This window comes from Ictidomys tridecemlineatus, chromosome 9, assembly GCF_052094955.1.
Source record: "Ictidomys tridecemlineatus isolate mIctTri1 chromosome 9, mIctTri1.hap1, whole genome shotgun sequence".
Taxonomy (NCBI): Eukaryota; Metazoa; Chordata; class Mammalia; order Rodentia; family Sciuridae; genus Ictidomys; species Ictidomys tridecemlineatus.
Genome location: NC_135485.1, coordinates 141,624,432 through 141,640,009, shown reverse-complemented (window position 1 = coordinate 141,640,009; position 15,578 = coordinate 141,624,432). Strand labels below are relative to the sequence as shown.

General features: G+C 36.3%; 1 protein-coding gene across 3 annotated transcripts in view; it reads right to left on the bottom strand.

Moving 5' to 3' along the window:
* Sclt1 (sodium channel and clathrin linker 1) overlaps nucleotides 1–15,578 on the bottom strand; it is a 172,694-nt gene that overhangs the window by 19,079 nt on the left and 138,037 nt on the right. The window contains exon 19 of one of the 3 annotated variants that reach the window (XR_013425526.1): nucleotides 15,250–15,323. The exons of the other annotated variants lie outside the window; for them this stretch is intronic. The gene's annotated coding sequence lies outside the window, so the exon portion shown is untranslated. The remainder of the gene's footprint in view (nucleotides 1–15,249; nucleotides 15,324–15,578) is intronic. 3 annotated transcript variants of the gene reach the window in all.

Below are 15,578 nucleotides of genomic sequence, written 5' to 3'. Positions count from 1 at the left end.
TAAAAAAAATTTTTAAAAAAGTAATCAGAACCGAGATCAAATCAACTTCTTAGTATTAAAAATGGTTAATTCAGAATTGGCTTCTGTCCTTTGACCTCATTTGTGCTTCTTAAATCACCAAAAAATTTAACAATTCCAAAATAACTTGAGCTTTGATTTTTTTCAAATAAGCCACACACGCAGCTTAAAACTTCAGTCTCTTAAGTGTCCGATATTTGAGTGAAAAGTTAAAATTAGAAAGCTATTTATGATAAATATGTAGGCTTGAGAGAAAGGTCATGTTGCTCACTAACCAATTATAGTAAGTTGCTGAATATTCCTTGCGGCTGGTGCAAGCAGGTGGCGGTAAACATGCATGTCTCGGTTACAGAACCAATGTATTAAAAAGGTGACTACTTATTCCAACTCAGTGGCACTGACTGAGGAGTGAGCGCCTATCACTGCCTCCATGCCAGCAAACTCAAATTTTATTTTAGCTTTATTTTGTGGTGATGACAAGACAGAATAAATTGTTGTGCTTAATTAATTAATTAATTAATTTATTTTTTGGGGGGAGGTTCCCTGGATTGAACTCAGGGGCACTAGACCACTGAGCACATCCCCATCCTTATTTTGTATTTTATTTAGAGACAGGGTCTCACTGAGTTGCTTAGCACCTCACTGTTGCGGAGGCTGGCTTTGAACTTATGATCTTCCTGCCTCAGTCTCCCGAGCTGCTGGGATTATAGATGTGCACCACCTTGCCTGGCTATTGTGTTAAAAATTACTGCTTCCCAATGAAAGAAAAAAATGAAACAGAGAAAAACCAAAATGACTAACGTGGCAGTCATCCATGCCAACTGTAACTAAAGGCAAAAACTAACGCATTAGTCCCGATGGAAAACCACCTGTGAGTACAGCTGAGATCAGAGTGAAAAGTATGGCCCCTGTAGAGCATTAACCAACCAGAAAATGTCTCCTGCAAAATCTGATGCTTAAGCTATTTACTTATTACTCAAGACAACTGTCTCAACGATCCATAGCAATAAATTCCCACAAATCTTATAATCAAAAAGATCAAAATCATTAAATAAATATACACTTGACTTTTTGCCTTTACAAATATTCATCTCTGAATAATAAGCTGCTACCAGTGGATGGTGAACCACCTTATTATTCATCTTCATATATTTATAATTTAGTATTTAGCAGCAGAGCTTGGTGATGGGGATGGTAACATCTAACACATTCACAGAGCTTCCTATCTGCCAGGTACTGCTTCCGGTACATTCAAAGATTGAATTTTAGTGAGATCCCATTTTTACAAATGAGAAAATGAATTAACAGAGAAATTTAAAAGTTAAGAAACAAGCAAAGGTCATAAAGCTTGTTAGTTGTGAGGATTCAAAAACTTGATACTTTGAATCTAAAGTCTGTGCTTTGAATAGTTTTTTTTTTTTTTGGTGCTGGAAATTGAAACTGGGCCTAGCACATTAAGCCTGTGCTTTACCCATGAGCTATACACCCTACCCCTGCAAAGCCTGTGCTTTCAACTACTGCCCTGAATGGCAACATGGCAGGCCAGGACTAAGAGTTTGCTAAATGGGTAAGTAAGTGTGTGTTTCTAGGAATATTAATATTTATATACTTACTTGGAAACCGAGTAAATTAGATCCTTACTTCTAACTTCCCTAAATTCTAGTCATATTCAAACTTACTGTGTCTAATAGTCAACTTTTCACATTTGACTTGCAAACCTATTTCTCATCATGCTACTTAATTTTTATATTGATATCTTTGCCCCAATGTCTACATTAAAAATCTTAAAAGTCAACTTGTATTTCTAACTTTGTCTTAAATGCAACATATCATTTGCCCTGAAGAAGATTCTCTCTTTGAAATGTCTTTCACATCTACTTTCCATTGCTATTCAGTGCTCACATAACAATGCAAATTCTTAGAACTCAATTTTTAGATTTAATGCAATGGCTTGGATATAAAATGTTCCTTGAAAAGCTCATGTGTTAGTTTGGGAATGTTCAGAGGTGAAATTACTAGATCATATATATAACTTAATCACTGAATTAATCCATACATGGATTAATAATTTGAATGGATTACACAGGGGGCATGGTTAGAGGAGGCAGGTAGTGGGGGCAGGCCACTGTGTCCCTGGCTCCTCACTTTCTCTGCTTTCCAGCTGCCATGAGTGGAGAAGATTTCCTTCTCTAGGCCCTTCTGCCACTATGACGATGTTCTGCCTCATCTTGGCCCCAGAGCAGGAGCTGGGCTGACTATGGACTGAGACTGCTGAAAGAGTGAGCCCCAAATAAATTTCCTCCTCTCAGTGATTACTGTCAAGCACTTTTGTTTTGACAATAAAAAGCAATTTCACATGAAAAAAATATATGCTAAGCAGGGTTGGGGATGTGGCTCAGTGGTTGAGTGTCCCCAAGTTCAATCTGCGGTACCAAAAAAAAAAGAAAAAGAAATTTTATTCTTTTTTAAAAAAAATATTTATTTTTTAGTTTTTGGTGGACATAACATCTTTACTTGTATGTGGTGCTGAGGATCGAACCCAGGCTGCACGCATGCCAGGCGAGCGCGATACCGCTTGAGCCACATCCCCAGCCCAAGAAATTTTATTCTTTATTGCTCAACAAACATTTACTGAGGAAGCTACCAGAAAAATATTTTAGATAAAGAATTATTTTTATTTATTTATATTCTACTTCTTTCTACAAAGAACTTGTAGTTCCATCAGTCTTAGGGCTGTCTTCTGACTGAAATCTTAGAAGGTATTAAAAGATGAAGAGAGGGGCTGGGACTGGGGCTCTGGTAGAGTACTTGCCTAGCATGTGTGAGGCACTGGGTTCGATTCTCAGCACTGCATGTAAATACATAAAGGTCCATCAACAACTAATAAAAATATATATTAAAAAAGATGAAGAGATAAGCAACTTCCCTAACTCTGTCCCAGGACTTTCCTGGAGCCTGTCTGTAGGTACTAGTGACTCCCTCATTTCTGTCAGGAGATTTCATTACAGGGATAAAGGAAAATCCCAGAGGGTGAATCAACTCTGTATGGAAGTTTCCTCTTCACTAGAGAACATAATTGAGAGTTCTCTGTATCATAAGTGATGGAGGATAAACATTAAATACAACTTTCCAGAAATTTTCATAGTGGCATTATAGTTGAAATACTTAGCAAGTAAAGCTATATATACCCTCTGCCATGGAAATCTTTGAAAACAGAAACAGTCTTACCTATCAGGGATGATTTACGTGTAGCTTGACAGAAGGAACAGAGATAGATGACATTTCCAATTTCTACGTGACATTATGGTACTTAAAGAATTTAATATGAATGTAAATGAAACTGTGCCCAATTTCTCTACATTTTCTGGCATAGTAAAATCTTCTACTAATTTAAAAGTACACTGGGAAGAATGAGGAGTCCCTTATGGTAATCACAGGAATTGTCTAGCTCATTAGTGTCCCAAATATTTTTAGTTCACTTATATGATTCATGTTTATGTGATACAAAATCCTAATCAGGTCTATAGAATATAATTTATAAAAATAGTTGCAAAACATAATTTCTGGGTAAGTAAATGTTGAGGTTAAGTAAATAATTTAAAAACTATTATGACTCACATTTATTTATTAAAACAATAAATGCTTTCTAAAACACTAAAATCGACATTGATAAATGATCCCATCAGGCCATTTGTGGGTCGTCAGGATTGCAGAATGCACAACAGAGAGGACTCCACTGTCCTGTTTGCAGTTTGCTTCTTCAGTTTCACTGTGGCAATGCTCCACGCAGGTGTGGTAGGCAGAAGAGCGAGGGCCTAAGGCCTGATGGGATCATTTATCAATGTCGATTTTAGTGTTTTAGAAAGCATTTATTGTTTTAATAAATAAAAAATTTTTGTTTATTCTACAGAATCAGCTGACTTGTTCCTTCAACATTTCCAATTTCCCATGTCATGCTTTTCCAAAGTTTTTGTTAACTATATGTTCTCATGGCAGAACGAATGAGCTAATTCAGTGACTATAATTTTCAGAGTAGCCACCAAATGGTGTAATAAATTTGGGAGACCACTGCTAGGAAAACCAATGTATTCTAAAGCTTTTTGGGTATAGATTATTCCTAGGAAACTTATTTTTAAAAAGCTATCTGAAGAATAAACTCAAGGTTACAAAGTAACAGGTGAGACAACACCACCAGTTTAAGTGCTTCTCTTAGACTGGGAGAACTACAAAGTTCCTTATGGAACACATTGAATCCAGTGCCTGTCACATGCCACATCCTGTGCTAGGGAGACAGGGGGAACCAGATCTACCAGGAACACTGTACGGTTACCAGGCCTGAAACACAGGCAGTGAACACTAGTGTCATGGTGCACACATGGGACACACACGCAGGATTAGGGGATTAGAGCTGTCCGTCAGGGGAAGGAGGTGTTTACACTAGGTATGGAAGATAAATAGAAGTTAGGTGGACAAAGACAGGGAAGGAAAAGAACAGTGCTGCAGACAATTGAATCCATGTGTGAAGCTCAGGAAATAAGAAAGAATGATAAATGTAAGAAACGGAAAGAAATTCAGTGTGACTGGGACACAGTGTTACGAGGGAGGGGGAGAGGAAGAGCTGGAAATGAGGGATCACAAAGGATTTTGTATGTCAGGATAGGAAATAAGATTTATCCTAAATACAGCAGAGAGGCAGTGACTTGCTTTAAGAAGAATTGACGTGATTGGATCTGAACATCTGAACATCTTGCTGATGGCAGCAGGAAAAACAGGATGTAAGACAGTAGTCAAATCATGAAATTTTAGCAGTAATTCAGGTAAGCACTGTTGACAGCTCAAACTATAGTAATTGGAGAGAAATGGACAGATTCAGAGATATTTAGGTGGTGGAATTAGTAGCAGGGGATTTAGAGATGTGAGAGAAGGAGCTCAGGATGACACTCAGAATTCTGCTTGAGCAATGGGTAGATACTACCATGGAAGGGGGAAATAAGAGATGAAGGTAAAACTTGGGCTGGGTTTGACGTACAGAGATGCCTAGTAGAGAGCTGTAAACATAGGTTCCTTCAAAAAGGTGGGCATTAGAATGTTTTATGGCATGGTTAGGAGGGTAAGAGCGAGGCCTTCCCTACAATGTGGCAGTCTCTGGAAACACTGTAAATAGTTTAAGTAAAACAAGTCAGAGATGTTCCTTAACGCATGAGAGGAGAAGTTTCCATTTGGGCCAATCTCTGTGACATTATAATTAATTACTATAATAGTTCAGATCATCCTGTTATAATTAAAGCACAGTTTTCAATAAAGGTGAGCCATGTAGATTTTGGTTGCTATAACATAAAGGAAAACTCCTTCAATACATGCAATCCTGTAGTGATGGCTAAAGATTAACTCACAAAATGCATTATCCTATAGTACATGAGAGAATTTAAAACAAAAGGTGCACCATTCACTTCAGGGGGATGACAGATCTGCCAGCTGCAGCAAGCGCTTCCTTCAAAACTCTCTTATGACAAATTAACATAGCATGTGCCAGATGTTTTTTTTCCTGCTGAATTATAGTATAATATGCTTCAGTTACTTTTAGTAATTATGCATTTTGTAATCTGCCAGTACCTGCAGCTGCCTCTCATCCTGTTAATTAAAAAAAAAAAAGCCTTAAAAAAGCAGTTATGGCAGCCAAACATTACAGATGTACAGTCGAGAAATTATGTTTTAGAGTGAAAGGAACTTCCTAGGCTCAAATGCTGTGTAAATAATTCAATATGCATATACACGCACGCACACGCGCACACACACATACACTGAGCATCACTAATCCAAAAAGTGGAAACTCAAAATGCTCCAAAACCCAAAACTTTGTAATGACATACATGCATGTGCACACACATGCAAAGCTGGTCTTGAATAAAAGAAGCAAATGTCACATGTTGCATAATCATTTGTTCAACTCTTTTATTCAATATAATCTTATGAAATAGCTTGTTTCAATTTTATGGAATATGTCACATAAGATGTTACCTCATAGTTTTGTAAAGACATAAATGATAGTTTCTATCATAATTCAGTTAGTGCCATAAAAAGGAATGAGCAGAATGGTATGGGTGTGTAAGAACATAAAAGCCATAAATCTTTCAAGGGAAGAAGAAAACCTCATAGAAAAAATGGCATTTGAGTTGGGGGTCTGGAGAGAAGAGAACCTTTCCAGGTGGGAGCTGGGGAAGGATATCCGTACAGAAGGCACAAACTAGCCCCAGGTGGTCCGCTCTCACTCCATCTACATCTGATCCTTTTAGTCAGCACCTTTCATTAATACTTAAAATAAAAAAGGAAAACCCAATCAATCTACTTTTTTTTAAAAGTCATTTTAAATGTGGAAAAAGTTTGAGAAATTCTAACCTTAAAAGAGTTTATTATTCCAATTCATTCTCTTTTAAATTGACACGTGATACTTCAATTGTGTATGCAATGTGGAGTGATAAAAATCAGGGTAATTAGCAGTTTTCCTTAAACACATATTGATTTATTTGTTGTTATGGTGAAGCTTTGAACTTCTGTGTTCTAGTTCTTAATAAAGGATATAGTAAATTGGAAACTACAGTGACCTTACTGTGCTTTAGGGCATTACAGCTTATTCCCCCTATGCAAATGTACTTTGGTCACCATAATCCAACCTCCCTTTATTCCCACCCCCGACCCCGCTCTCCCTAGTTTCTAGTGACCACTATTCTAATATCTACTTAGATTGATCATCCCCCCTCCTCGCCCCCATGCTGAGGATCCAGCGCGGGGCCTTGTGTTCAATCCTCAGCACCACATAAAAATAAGTAAATAAAACTATTGGGTCCATCTACAACTAAAACAATATTTTAGAAAAAGAGAAATTATAATGTTTTAGAGAGTGAAGGGAACTTCCTAGGCTCAGGTGGGTGTTGTGTAAATAATTCAACACACACACACACACACACACACACACACTGAGCATCACTAATTCAGAAAGTGAAAATCCAAAATGCTTCAAAATCAGGAGTTGTCAAGTGGGCAGGGCTAACATCATATTTAATTTTTAGGAAGATAATTTTGAAAGCAGTACAAAACATGGAATAGAATGGGGAAAAACTGATGACAGAGAAATCAGAGTGAAGCACGTCCTTTAAGAGCCATAGTTAAAGACGTGGGAGACCTGACGGCACAGGGACGGGAGTGTCACTGCTCTTAACATTTTTGGAGGACCTCTGGAGGCCATCCTGGGAGCTATAAAAGGACCACACCATGGAGATTTCTGCCAGTTACCTTCCTGCCAGTACCCTCTGAAGACTCCTGTTTACCAAGAACTTGCAGGCAACGGATGTTAACTATCTTTGACATTTTTGCTAACTTGCTGAATAAAATTATTGCTTAAAATTGATTTTAATACAAGTGAGGCTGAACTTGCTCTGACACGTTTCAAGGAGTTTTGCCTTTCTGCTTTTGTGAGCTGCCAGTTCATGCACTTTGTCCATCTTTCTACTGGTTGTTAACATTTTTCTTAATTTGTGGAACTTAGTGAATTTTGCATATTCATCTTATCTTTTGTTTTATTTTTCTGGTATGCTATTTAAAATACAAATAGTATTTATGTTTAGTATCTTCTTTCATATAGAATATTCACTTTTTACTTTTACGGTGAGATCAATTAATTACTCTTCCTCTTTTGGATTGTGTTTTGATTAGAAACACTTCTCCATTCTGGGAGAATAAAAAAGTCTGACTTCTTCTGATGTCTCCTTTTTATATTTAGCTATTTAATATATGTTGAATTTAGTTTATGTACAGAGTAAGAAATATTCTTTTTTAAAATTTTTTTAGTTATATATGGACACAATATCTTTATTTTGTTTATTTATTTTTATGTGGTGCTGAGAATTGAACCCAGGGCCTCATATGCGCGAGGCAAATGCTGCCACTGAGCCACAACCTCAGCCCCCAGAGTAAGGAATATTCTAGATGATTTTCCAAAGGCATCTCTTTACCATTGGGTGTGTGTGTGTGTGTGTGTGTGTGTGTGTGTGTGTGTGTGTGTGTGTGGGTGTGTGGTGCTGGGGACGGAACCCAGGCCTTGTACATGGGAAGAAAGCACTCTACCAACTGAGCTGAATCTCCGGCCTCTGGTCTCTGCTTTTCTGCATTCTGTTCCTACATCTGTGCTAATAACACCATACAGATTTATACTTTAATATTTGGTAAGAAAGATCACATATAATTTTTTCTATAAAGTTTTAAAATTTAATATATAATATAGCAAAGATTTCATATTTCTGTAAATTTGTAGAGATATTAGTTATAGAAGTTACATATTAATAAGTTAATGATTAAAATCACTTCCTTTTGGAAACTCAATATTCTGTTACATATACTTCAAGATAAAAGAGTAAGAGGGAATTATTAAAATTAAAATTTTACAAATTAAACTTCAAAGTGAAAGAAGATACCATAGAGTAGTTTGAATTTTTTATTTGTTCTTTATAGCTATACATGACAGTAGAGTGTATTTTGATATATTATACATACATGGAGTATAAATTATTCTAATTGAGATCCCATTCTTGAAGTTGTACATGATGTAAAATTTCACTGGTCATGTATTCACATATGAACATAGAAAAGTTATGTCTGATTCATCCTACTGTCTTTCCTATTCCCATCTCTCACTCTTCCTTTCATTCCTTTTGGTCTAATCCAATGAACTTCTATTCTTTGCTCCCATCCCCCTTATTTTGTGTTAGTATCTGCATATCAGAGAGAGCATTCAGCTTTTGTTTTTTGGGGAATGGCTTATTTAATTTAGGCTGATAAATTTCCAGTTTCATCCATTTACTGGCAAATGCTATAATTTAATTCTTCTTTATGATTAATATTCCATAGTGTATATATGCCATATTTTTTTTTTATTCATTCATGTTGAAGGGATGGTGGGTTCCATAGCTTAGTTACTGTAAACTGAGCTGCTGTAAATATTAATGTGGCTGCATCACTGCAGTATGCTAATTTTAAATCTTTAGGTATATACTAAGGGGTGGGATAATTGGGCCAAATGGTGGCCCCATTACAAATTTTCTGAAGAATCTCCAAACTGATTTCCACAGTGGTTATACCAATTTTCAGTCCCACCATCAATGTATGAGTGAATGTATTCTCCACATCCTCATCAACATTTATTGTCACCTGTATTCCTGATAATTGCCATTCTGATTGGAGTAAGATGGAATCTCAGTGTAGTTTTAATTTGCATTTTTCTAATTGCTAGAGATGTTGAACATTTTTTCATGTATTTATTGATTGAATCATCAACAAATTTGGAATGGAGCCACCATTTGACCAAGTTATCCCACCCCTTAGTATATACCTAAAGATTTAAAATCAGCATACTTCTGTGAAGTGCTTGTTCAGTTTCTTTGCCCATTTATTGATTGGGTTATTTATTTTATTTCTATTAAGTTTTTTGAGTTCTTTATATGTCCTGGAGATTAATGCTCTAGCTGAGGTACATGTGGCAAAGATTTTCTCCCATCTGTAGGCTCTCTCTTCACATCTTGATTGCTTCCTTTGCTTGATTTTACTTCTTGTGCTTTAGGAGTCTTGAGGAGGAAGTCAGTTCCTAAGCTCATATGATGGAGTGTTGTGCCTATGTTTTCTTCTTGTAGGTGCAAGGTCTCTGGTCTAATGCCTAGGTCCTTGATCCACTTTGAGAGATAGGGGATAAATTTTATTCTTCTACATAAGGATTTCCAGTTTTCCCAGAACCATCTGTTGAAGAGTCTAGTGGACTTCAAGCCAAAGGTAATCAGAAGGGACAAAGGAGGAGATTTCATACTGCTCAAGGAAATTATACATCAACAAGACACAACAATCATAAATATTTGTGCCCCAAAGGAGCATCTACATACAACAAACAATCAAACAAACCCGGCTCAATTTCAGAAGTTAAATAGACTACAACATAATAATACTGGGTGATTTTAACACGCTTCTCTCATCACTGTTAGGATAGATCCTCCAAACAAAAACTAAATAAAGAAGATATAGAACTAAAAAATACAATTAATAATTTAGACTTAATAGATATAGAATATTTCATCCATCAATGACTGAATATACTTTCTTCTCAGTAGCACATAGATCCTTCTCTAAGATAGACCATGTCTTAGGCCACAAAACAACTCTTAGCAAATACAAAAAAATAGAGGTAATACCTTGCATCCTAGCAGATTGTAATGAAATGAAATTAGAAATCAACGATAGAAGTAAAAATAGAAGCTACTCTTAACACCTGGAGACTAAAGAATATACTATTGAATGACCACTGGTTACAGAAGAAATCAGGGCTGAAATGAAAAAAATACTTAGAGGTAAATGAGAACAGTGACACAACCTATTGAGATCCTTGGGACACTACGAAGGTGGTTCTAAGATACGTTGAGCTCATTCATTAAGAGGATAGAAAGTCATCAAATAAATAACCTAATATTACGTCTCAAAGCCCTGGGGGGGGGAAGAACAACTTCCTTTTTAAAACCAAAAGGAGAAGATAGAAAATATTAAAATCACAGCCAAAATCAATAAAATTAAATTTTTTAAAAAGCTTCTGATCCTAAGCTTTTTTATGTTGTCACGAAAATTATTTCCCAGGTGAAAATTATTTTATTTTTATTGCATTTAATTATGGCTATAGTTACTTACCATAAGAAATTGCAGGTACTTTGTGATCATAATTGTCCATTGCCAGAAGTAACAGAGGTTTTCAAAGGAAGCTAAGAGGACTCCAGCATCTTAAGTATTTTTTTGGCTGGACTTATATTTGCTTTTGTCTCAAATATTTTCCTAGTTATAGCAAATAAGTAGGCAAGCAGCAAGCCAGAAAATAGCAAACTTACAAGAATTTAATTGTTATAAAAGGGCAAAGGCAAATTGTCAAGTATTTTCAAGATTTGTTGAGTACAGCTTAACTGGAAAACCAAGAAGCACTAGCATTTGTTCAGGGGAAGCCTTTGATGCTGAAGATGGTACCACTAAGGTGTACCAGGAAGAAGCATGCTAGGGTCTATCTGAAGAGGCTCATTTCTGAAAGCTGCTAAAAACACATTTTATATGAATGACATGATATATGGGGAAAACACTATAAGGAGAGTCAAATGCATCAAATGAATCTTTGCTTTTTAAATATATTGTTCTGTTGCCTATTTTTCAATTTATTATTAATGAAAGACCTAACTGGTTGAAGACATGGGCTGTACTAGTTAATCACTCTAAAAATAACACTACCTCTAAGGAGAGCAAAAGAATCCTTCCCCAGTGAGATGGAAGTACTGTGCAGCACTTGGAACCACCACTGGTACAAGGCAAGCACATATCAACTGCTAGTGCTCAGGAGGGCTGCTACCATGCGTATGTCCAGGATAGACCGTCACCTTTATAACATAGGTTTTCACTGGAATAAGTATAAAATTTTCTACATCAAAAATGATAAACTTATGATGACTGTCATGTGAATTTGCATTATGACTAGCAGGTGAGACAGGCCAGTTGAAAACATTTTGGTAAATATACCTTACTGATACGGTGTATGTTTGTTGGTATTATTTATGTTTCCTGTGGGCAGGAATATTATTCATGTATATAAATCTTACCTAAAATCCAGTGCTTTCTAGAACAAGTAATTTTTCACATAATTAAAGGTGAAATATGTACAAAAGCTTCTCATACACATCTTATACACTGTATCATGGTTTAGTTTGAATGCAATAATCTCTTAGCACTTAATAAAAACTACTCCCTAAATCCAGAGTTCCCTGTTTCCTTTCTAAATATTTAACATGCTGTGCGTGGAGTCAAAACCTCATATTTGTTATCATAAAAATAAAGCCTTATAATAGCATTTGGGGTTTACAGATAAGTATAAGGGGTTGAAGCTATATGGGATTCAAATTCAGGTCTGACTGACTCCTGAGTCAGTATTCTTATCTACAATACTGTGCAGCCTCCTCATATAGTAAAATATTATACTGTTTTGTATTATATCAAATACATAATCCTTTTACAAAGGGGAAGAGTCAATGCAAGAATCTTGTGAAATGCTTTCTACTTTTAAAGTAAATGGTTTAGTAGCACTATGTCAGGGCACACCAACACAGTGGAGAACTGCTGGAAGGCTTTCTTAGCATATTAGGAAGTGTTTCCATTTCTAATCCAGTGGTTTTAATAGCCAACACAGGTACATTAAGCCAAGGCTAAATGTCCACAAAAAACGAGGTCTTCCTTTATGAAATCCTGAATATAAACAATGAAACCTTGTTCACAGTGCTTTGTCACATTTTCATAATCATATAAATTATGTAATGAAATATTTAAACACAATTATTCCTTTTTTAACAAGATGTCTAAAGAAAATGATAATGCCCAGAAATTTCAAAGCATTTAAAAAATGTAACCTATTTATTTTTGCTAACTACTTTCTCATTAGTTTTTGTGAAACTTGGGATTGAACCCAGGGCCTGTGCATGCTAAGCAAGTGCTCTATTCCTCAGTTACATCCCCAGATTTTATTTCATGACAGGCTCTTGCTAAGTTGTTCTGCTTGGTCTTCCAAGTAGCTGGAATTAGAGACTTGTGCTACCATTCCGGGCCCTTGTTATACTGCAGTGTGATTGAGCATCCTTAATTCAAACCTGAGATCTGAAGTGCTTAGGGAATGAGCATGATGCCGCGAGTGGGCAATTCCACACACAGCCTCGTGTGATGGGTCACAGTCAGCAGGCAGGTGCAATAAAAATGCTGTAAAAAGTCACCTTTAGGCTACTGTAGAAACTGCATGAAAAACAAAAATGAATTCCAGGAGGCTGGGGATGTGGCTTAGTGGTAGAGTGCTTGACTGACATGTAAGAGGCTCTGGGTGTAATTGTAGAGTGTGTGTGTGTGTGTGCGCGCACACACACACACACACACACACACAGTAAAGAATTTCATGTTTTGACTAGGGTCTCCTCCCCAAGATATGTGGAATATTTCCAAAAATTAAAAAAGCTCCAAATCCAAAACGCTTCTGTTCTCCAGCATTTCTGATAAGGAATACTCAACCTATAGTCCTCCTTAACCTACTTTACCCACCAAAAATGTCACATAATATGGTATTTTTCAAATACAATAAAAACAGGGGGCTGGAGGTGCAGCTCAGTGGTATAGTGTCAGCCTAGCATGCACAGACCCTGGGTTCAATGCCCCCCGCCCCCCCTAACAACAACAAAACCCGTAGCTGGCCTCTGATCCAAGAAACAGGAGAGGTGATGGCTGGAAAATTCTGGTTCACTATCCTTTGTCTTTAAAAAGCGAGTTCAAAGGAGGACTGTGATTTATTAAAAACTGTGTTACACTGAACTGACATAAGCAAAAGCAATGACAACAATTAATATCTCTTTGTTCTTAAAAGGATAGATGATAAAATAAAAAAGTTGAAAATATTTCAAGGACATTCAAGGACTAGCAATTCAGGGACAGTAATTTAATTCAAAAACCAAAAAAAAAAAAAAAAAGTCTGGATAAAGACTATTTCTAACTCATTAATATGTCATATTTGCATGATGCTTTACAGTCTAGATGCTTTGATATTTTGATATTTATACTATTTCATAAATAAGCCTGCCATCTACTGTAGCTTTTAATCTTATCGATTATAAAACTGAGGTTTGGAAAAATCGAGTGATTTATATATAATCACACATTTGTGGGGCAGAGCTTGGGTTTGAGTCTAATGTTCTGACTTTTTATATACCACAACTGACTCCTATACTAAGAGTTTAAGTCAGTCACTCACCTTTAAAAGAGGAAATTTCTATGTCTGTAAAACTAGTATTTCAATGTTTAAGGCTGTTGTTAAACATGATAACATGATTCTAAGTCTCATGATTTTCAATATCTGAATGGCTGTCAAAGTCAGTTAAGCATCCAGATGAGACACTTTGGAAAGAAAGGCTGTCCTAGAGGACTCTGCCTAGACTGGAGATGAAAGGAACAGGATGCTTTCAGTTGCTGGTGCAGAATAGTGTGAGATGTTCCCATTTATTTTTGAGCCATTACTTAATAAGCTTTGAGAGCAATGGCTGTCCTTAGCAATGACACACAAGTTGAGTTTGACATAAATTTAAATTTGTAGAAATAAGGAACCATTTTTCATTGCACACTTGTGCTTCTCACATCATAGAGGACATCTGTTTTCTGGAGGTATTTGGGCAGAGCTTAATTCATATCAATGTCTGAGTGAGAGAGACACAGATTCAAATCCTGCCTCTGTGAGGATGTAGAGAAAAAGGCACATTCATACATTGCGAGTGGGACTACAAATTGGTAGAACCACTCTGGAAAGCAGTATGGAGATTCTTTAGAAAACTTGCAATGGAACCACCATTTGATCCAGTTATCCCACTCCTTGGCATATATCCAAAAGACTTAAAATCAGCATAATATAATGATGCAGCCACATCAATGTTTATAGCAACTCAATTCATAATAGCTAAGCTATGGAACCAATCTAGATGTCTTTCAACAGATGAAAGGATTAAAAAAATGTGGCATATACACATAATGGAATATTACTTAGACACAAAGAAGAATGAAATTATGGTATTTGCCAGTAAATGCATGAACTGCAGACTATCATGCTATGTGAAATAAGCCAGTCCCAAAAAACCAAAGGCCAAATGTTCTCTCTGATATGGGGATGCTAACACACAACAAGGGCTGGGAGAGGGAAAAATAGAAGTTCATTGGATTAGACAAAAAGGGAATGAAGGGAGTGGAGGAGAAATGGGAATAGGAAAGACAGTAGAATGAATCAGACATAACTTTCCTATGTTCATATACGAATACACAACTGGTGTAACTCCACATCATGTACAACCATAAGAATGGGAAGTTTTACTCTGTGTAGGTACAATATGTCAGAATACACTTTACTGTCATTTATATCTCAAAAGAACAAATAAAAAAATAGATCTTAATTTTTTTTTAAAAAAGTGAAGATCAAACTTGCCAAAAACTTGGTGTCAAAGTAAACCTGCAATAAATTATTCTATTATAGTTTGACTCCCCAACTCAGAATGTAGTGTTTCTGGTCACAGGGACATGACTGCTTTCATGCTGATGTTAATACCTTTACTGTTTCTCTCTTTAAATTATGTAATAAAAGAAAAACAATAATCTTACCCAGTTTGATGTCATATGATGGTATTATTCTCTTGATTTTGAAGGAAATATTCCATTTCCTTTTTTCCTTTTATCTAAGAGGTAAAAAAAATCACTAAATTACTAAAAATTTGATGGTTTTAACTTATTTAGTGCTTGGGAAGTCATTTAACCAAGACTTGGTTTTTAAGGCTGGGCAGTAAAAAAGGTAAGCTTTGAAATAGGGGGAAAAAAGATAGCAAAACACCTAGTAATATAGAATTTAAGCACACAGCTGGATCGAGACACAGACTACTGTCTGGACTCTAGGCCAGGCCTGGCTCTGTCACCGACTGGGGCCTGCTGGGCAG